A 7,238-nucleotide genomic window follows, 5' to 3' on the forward strand; every position below is an offset into this window, starting at 1 on the left:
GGGGGCAACCTATGAAGGAATTCAGCTGCAGCGTAGTGCTAGGGTATGCTGTGCACCTTTTTAGCACGGTAACTCGCGGCTGAAACAGAAACAAGAGCTTATGTTCTAGATAGCCGAGATCTTTGCCAGGGGGCCCCGCTTCCCGTAACCACGCAGCCCCTGGAAAGTGAGCTCGCTGGAACATGAAGCAAGGTGGAAAGGGCCAGGAGTGGAGAAGGGAGGGGAGGAAACCCCACAGGAGTCTCCAGAGTCTAATAAAAACGTGGCACTTTCTTGTTCGGAACTAAAAGACAACAAGAGGACTATCTTTAAATGGCAAATGTGAAGGAATACACACACACACATACACACACGCACACATGCACACACTGAGCACACATGGGACCATAAGCACGTGGACACGTACGCACGTGTGTACACACACACACACACACACACACACACACACACACACACAACACACAGATGCACACTGAAGTATGAGTCAGTTTGCGTTATGCCTCTGGTAAAGTGCTGATGTCGGAAAGGTTGGTTTGGGTGTGGTGCTACCAGACAGGAAACAAGCTGTCCATCTATTCAAAAGCCAGCCCACAAGAAAATGCCATCCTACAGGGGCCCGTGCCTGGCCTCGTACTTGGCAAGTATGTTCTTGCATTTGCCCAGCTCCTTCCTTAAATCAGCCACCTCCTGGCGGAGGGCTGAGTTTCCCTTCTCCAGGAACGAGGCCCGGATGGCAATCTGGTTCTCCTTCAGCCGCCGGGCGTCGCGCGGAGCGCTTGGCCGCCATATTGTTCTTTCTGCGCCTCGCCCAGTACTTGTCATCCTGCTCATTAGTTACAGAAGGAAAAAAGAAACAAGATATTAGGTTTCAGCCGCACACACTGGGTGTCAGCCAGGGGTGTGCTGGGACACCAGCCCGGGTTTCTTAATTCCTGTCTCCTTCCTTTACAGCTGCTACACGGCTGAGGGCATGGTCTTGCCAGCCATGGCTTCCTTCCTAGAGAAAGGACCGACCTGTCACAACAAGCTTTGCCCAACGCAGTAGTGTGCCCAGGAAAGCAGAGATCAGAGCTCCACTGAAAGCTGGAAGCTCACCACACACCCTAAATTCCATTCCAATTTTCTTCACTCTCTTGGTGGAAAGGTTTTTTTTTTTTAACTTTTTTTTTTTTTCTTCCGTGAATACACATGTAGGCTTTTCTATAAGTTGGGACCCTGTTCCTGGAAGGCAATATGGTTTATTTCTCAGTAGTATGCATACATAATTTTTGTTTTTTTTAACTAACTAATTACCTACCCCACACACACTTGTGATCAGGTCTTACATAACCCAGGATAGTCTTGAACTCACTATGTAGCTAAGGGTGGCCTTGAACTCCTCATTCTCCTACCATTGCCCCTTAGCACCATCACGCTAACATCTCTAAAACCTGTCTTCAGGAATACACTGTCGATGTAGCAACTCCACCTCTATGATTTCATCTCACATTCTCCATGTATGCAGACACAGGTGCAATTGTTGATCATAGGATTGTTTGTAAAAGTTAAAAAGGAGAATAACTAATCATCTCTAGTAGAGTCGATAACTACATTATCACAGAGTCACACAAAGGGATACTCTACAGTTGTTAACAATGAAGACCTGTTGTGGGGGGATACTGCACAGATGTGTGCGATACACTATGATGTGGGTAGAAATTACAGTGGCCTGCTGGAGAACATGCATGTTTACCACAGTTCGATTAAAACTATTCTTTACTAATAGTGGGAGGCCCAGATGGCTTTATAGTGACCAATATAGGTGCCTCTAATAAGAATGGCCAAACCAGTGAGGCAACAGACAAAAGGAAGATCTCCCGCCCTTTTAGTTTATATATCCTGAGCTATCAGAATGTCACACAAGGGGCATGTACACTTTGGTAATTGAAAACAGAAATGAAAAAATGTATTAGCTTTCATTACTCAGTGGACTCCTACCAATGACTAACATTTAAATAATGTATTCTAATTTCCTATGTAAATGCTTACTGGGCTTCAGTTACCCTATCTGGAATTCCCATATCTGCCTCCATCATTGCTCTCTCTCTACCAAGAGAAAGGACAGCCCCTAGGAGGGCTGAGGGGGATCTTTTTGACCTTCTTAATCCATTGATGAGATGGTGCCAAAAGGAAGTTTCTAACTCCTTTTGTATCACCAACGTGCTACAGCAAATACCTCTGTCTTAGCAAAGCTGATACTTTATGCCACCTAGAATAAATGGGTGAGGCCGGTCCCTCCCCTCTCTCAGGATGCCAAGAGACAGTTGGTATCAGAAGAAGTCACTCACAGAGGTGGGGCTCAAGGCTGCAAAAGAAGTCTGGATCAGTGGTCTGCCCCTACACTTGTCCATTATCCTCAGCGGACATGTACCTTTTGCGAAGACAGTGTGGTGAGATGGAAAATGCGTGAAGGTACTTCCTGTCTGCTGGTCACAAGATTGTCCTTTGTTCATAAAGTTTTCTCTGGACTTCTATATATTTCATAATGTGTCACAGGAGGAAAAAGTGATCTTCATAATAGCTGGTATGAGAATTCTTCTTAGGGAGGAGGCAGCCCTTTGGGGAATACCTCCATGAGCAAGTGTGGACAGGTATGTGGTGGCTGTTGATAGAATTTGATGTTTGTGCTTCTCAAAGCTGGTGGGAATGGCAGAAAAGGAGACTGGCTGGGAGGTCCTGCGGAAACCCTTGACATCACATAGGCGAGGGCAACCAAAGGTATCCTCCTAACAGTCAAGTACCCAGCTTTGATGGAGGCCATTTCGCTCACTCGTTGTCATCCTCCATGCCACCCCTTTATAGTATCAGGAAAGCTACCACACTTGTCAGTGTGCCCAGGAGTATGGTTTCCAAGAACATTCCGATGGAGGGCTGAGTCAGAATGGATCAAAACCTACACACAGGGTAACATGAGGGCACAAGGTGAGGCTGTACATGAGAGCAAGCCCTTGGGAAGTGGTAGAATGGATTTGCACTCTGTGACAATTCTGACCATGCCTTTAAGGACCACGGAGTCACCGAATGACCTTAGTGTAACAAACCAACTCTTTCTTCCTCAATTCTCTTCAGACTTAACTCGGTTTTTGTTCAGGCCTCTTATCACATGTAAGTGTTTTTTTTTTTTTTTTTTTCCCAGCCTCATCTGCCCACACGTGCTGATGAGCTAGCAGAAGTGTGGAGTGGAGAAGAAAGCTCTTGAGTGGGAGGGAAGCAGAGAACAGAGCTGTAAGAAAGGATGGAGGAGATGGGAATGATGGAAGAAGGAATGCCCTGACCTAGGAAAGCCATCTTGCTCCTTTCGTCATTCTGACTGGAGACAGGAGGCAGGATCTCTACATAGGAATGATAGTCTTGGCACAGGGTCCTCTGTTCCATCCTGTCCCTGCCAGGAGCTGATGCTCTCTGGCTACCCAGGTACCGTCACACAGCAGGGACCCACTCATCCCACCCACTTCTAACAGACACTCCCCTTTTCTCTACAGACTAGAATTCCCATGAGCCCAAATACAGTGTTGGTGTTGGCTTTACTTTAGCCTACATCTCTGAAAGATGTCTGTCAAGGCAATGAATGCCCATTAAGAGTGGTAAGAAATAGATGTGATGTGTTGTGATCAGTTAGGAGCCCCCATATGTCCCTGTTTAGCTTTCCCTCATCCCTCAGTATTTGTGCCAGCCAAAAGGCCAACTTCAAAGAAGAAAGTCAAGCACTGGTGGGGAAAACCATTCTTGGTAGGTCCCACTCAACTCTATTGCTCTGACATCCAGTGCTGAAGGCCACATGCACCTTGTCTCCCACCCACCCCAGCCCTGTCCTCTCTGTGAAAGAACACTCTTCTTCCTGCTTCTCAGCAGCTCCAAGATTTGTGCCTGGTGGCTTCACCTGCAATTGTAAAAAAATCCCTAAGGGCCACACTGAAAGAGAAGGTTCCTGCCAGTTCCCTACCACCATGTGGAAAGGGCGGGCTCAGCCATGACAGAAGCAATATGCATCATTCCAGCACAGATGGTTTAGTATGGCCTCTTTGCTGCCAAGAGCACAACGGGCCATTAAGTAGGCTCACTCTTCCAACATGCAAACTTGGAGACTCTGTGAAGTTTGGCTAGAAGTTCAATCTACTGCTCAGTAGCATCCTGTCAAACCACCTTCCAGTCAAGAAGTAGCCCAGCTGAATAGGCTTCCTGGTTTAGGTGAAGGGCTAAAACTCTGAAATACAGAGAACTAGATGACTAAGAACTCAAACCCCTGAAGGCATCCAACTGTAATAAGGTGTTTAACTCGACTTGGACCTAATTCTGTGGCCCCTTACAATCTAACCATCAAAGCCCTGAGAAGTTTAGGTTTTCTGGGATTTTTTCCTATAGACGGTCTTGGTTTTGATTCTTAGGGTGACAGTTCTTGTTTGTTATGCAAGAGTCTCTTGTCTGGGTTAACATGCTACAGTGACCTTTCCCAGAATCTGTCTTACTCTAAAAGTAGAGTTCACCTCAGTTCCGCCTTTCTGATTCTCTATATCCTCCACTGTAAAGTGATAACTTTGGACTTCAGCCGTGACATTTGCCCATTCTGCAGCAATTAAGGAGTTCTCCAGATGTGAGATATATGTGAGGATAACAGCTGTCTTTAGATCTTCTGGGCACATCTGCCTCCTGTGTTCTTTCTAGATACAAACAGGTAGAAAGACTGCCTTCATCAGTTCACACAGTGTCCCAGACTCTCATTTTCCTAGGGAGTGTCTCTACATAGAAGCATATTTATGGTTGGGCAATGAGGATTTGGTATCAAAAAGGGCTAATTATGCTTGGTCTTAATGCCTTGCATATATATAATAATTATTGTTCTCATGATTGGGAAGAAGCCATGAACAGAAAAAGTCCTATGCAATGGCTAATCACACATAGTTCTGTGCTGGCATAATTTCAGGAATAATCTCTTATCCTAAGGTAAATGTATCAGAATAAACAGGCAAATCTGTTTCCCTGGATAAGTGCTACATGCCTTCAACACTGTTGAGAAAACCCACTCAGAACTAACTGTTGAATTAACATCAAAGAACCTTACATGGCAGACAAATGATAGCAGTGGATCCCCCATCTCTGCCCATAAGATGCCATCCTGGTGGCCCCGAATCGGCCAATATGGAGGGGTTGTTCAGACTTGTTTAGTCTCCAAGGCACTCAAGGAAATGGTAGTGCTCACTATCAACAAACAATGAACAAAGGAGGTACGCCTCAGAAAGCTGAGACCCAGGTTCCCTTCTCAAATCCTCTTTTTTTTTTCTTTTTCTTTTTCTTTTCCTTTGCAATCTTGAAAGATCTGGGCTTGATACATGGGCTCGTGGGATCCCTTGTAAAGAGGATCCAGTTTGCTTCCTGTGGGACTTAACATCTCTCCAGCCTTTTACTGCTTCTCCTTATTTTTGATCAGTATCAAGACATGAAAGCATATTTCAGAAAACTCCTAGAGAGGAAGCACCGTGCCAAGAAGTCACATGCCAACAAACATAATCAGAACTCATAGGCCCTTCTTTTCCAAGTGTGTGCAGCCTTCCTGGAATCACCCTTTAATTTCTCCTAATCCGGCTTTCCATCTACCCACAGCCTGATTACCAGTTCCAATTTACCTTCAAATCATCTGGGATGAAGACTTTGCGAGCTTTCTTAATCATGGGCTGTGGCTTCAGTTCTTCCTCGGAGAACTTGCGTTTGCGAGGGTCAAACATTTCCTGCCCTGGGATACTGGAGAGGGCAAGGTCTGCTGGGTCTGGTTCATAACCGACAGGGACCTGGATGGCGTCAGGGTCAATGGGACTCGGTGTATTTCGGTTTGCCGGTAACAGCTGGCCTGGAACAAACACAGGAGTTTTCATTTATATCGCCTCTCAGTCTACCCAGGACACAGCCACTTAGTGATTCTCTAGGCTTGTTGAGAGTCTTTAACCAACCTATGTCTGGCCCGACTGCCATCTGTCCTTACTTATCTTCACTGTGTTTCTGAGGACACAGCAGGCAGAAGATGATCGACTCATGTCTTCTCAGGCAAAACAAAGACACATACATACTTGTTCACAAACAGGATGAAGAAGGTTTAAAAAAAATACACATTCTTTTTTTCCTATTACAATCATTGTGTCTGTTAGTTTTATGTCAGCTTGACACAAGCTAGAGTCCTTTGGGGAGAGAGAACCTCAACTAAGAAAATGCCTCCACCATATTGGCCCGGGGCAAGACTGTGGCGCATTTTCTTAATTGATGATTGATGTAGGAGGACCCAGTTCATTGTGGATGGTGCACTCCCAAGCTCGTGGTCCTGGGTGCTATAAGAAAGCAGGCTGAGTAAGCCTTAAGGGGCAAGCCAATAAGCAGCACCCCTCCATGGTCTCTGCATCAACTCCTGCCTCTAGGGTCCCTGTTCTGTTTGAGTTCCTGTCCTGGCATCTCTCCAGGATGGACTGTGATGTTGAAGGGTAAACTAAAATAAACCCTTTCCTCTCCAAGTTGTTTTTGGCTGTAGTGTTTTACCACAAAAAGAGTAATCCTAACTAAGACAGAAATTGATAGCAGAGAGTGGAATGTTCCTGCGACTGATCCGACCATTCTGTTTTGGGGAGGATTGTGGAAGGACTTTGGTACTTTGGACTGGAAAAACCAGTCAGTGCTCAGAAATCAGTGGGTTGTTCTATGGGAGCTTTGAAGATAATGTTGTGCAGCATAAATTATGGAGGCCTGGCATGTGAAGTTCAGAGGAAAGTTTGAGTTCCTTAAAGACCTTATTAGGGCCATTTGATATTTTGAGTTTAAGAAGCTGTGGTTCTGGTCAACTGGGGTTGTAGAATCAGCTGTGATTAACAAGAGATCAAGACCACGGAAGTGAAACTTTGCTTTACTAGGACAACTAACTGATGGTGGGTACCTGGGTCAAGAAATTTGTGGTGATTAAAAAGAGACCAGCATCACTGAGGTGAAATCTTCTGAGAAATGTTTCCTTGGAGTCAGCACAGAGAAGCTGTGTTCCAGAGGTGGCCAAGGTTGGACCTCATGCTGGCAGCCAAACTTGTCCATGTGTAAGAGTCTCCCAGGTGGTACTGGTTTTGAAGGCATGACGTCAAGTGCAGCTGAAGGTTGGCCTCATGGGAAGCTAAGTAAGGCCACTAGTGAATGTTCAGCTTCAGTTGAAGTATAAGTCCCAAGACTGAAGAGTT

The 7,238-nt window shown here is 45.6% G+C and overlaps 1 pseudogene; it reads right to left on the reverse strand.

The window, feature by feature from the left end:
- Positions 1 to 536: 536 nt before the first annotated feature.
- Positions 537 to 6,124, reverse strand: LOC114692866 (annotated as a pseudogene).
- Positions 6,125 to 7,238: the final 1,114 nt, after the last annotated feature.

The sequence above is a fragment of the Peromyscus leucopus genome, unplaced genomic scaffold (genome assembly GCF_004664715.2).
Source record: "Peromyscus leucopus breed LL Stock unplaced genomic scaffold, UCI_PerLeu_2.1 scaffold_213, whole genome shotgun sequence".
NCBI classification, from domain to species: domain Eukaryota; kingdom Metazoa; phylum Chordata; class Mammalia; order Rodentia; family Cricetidae; genus Peromyscus; species Peromyscus leucopus.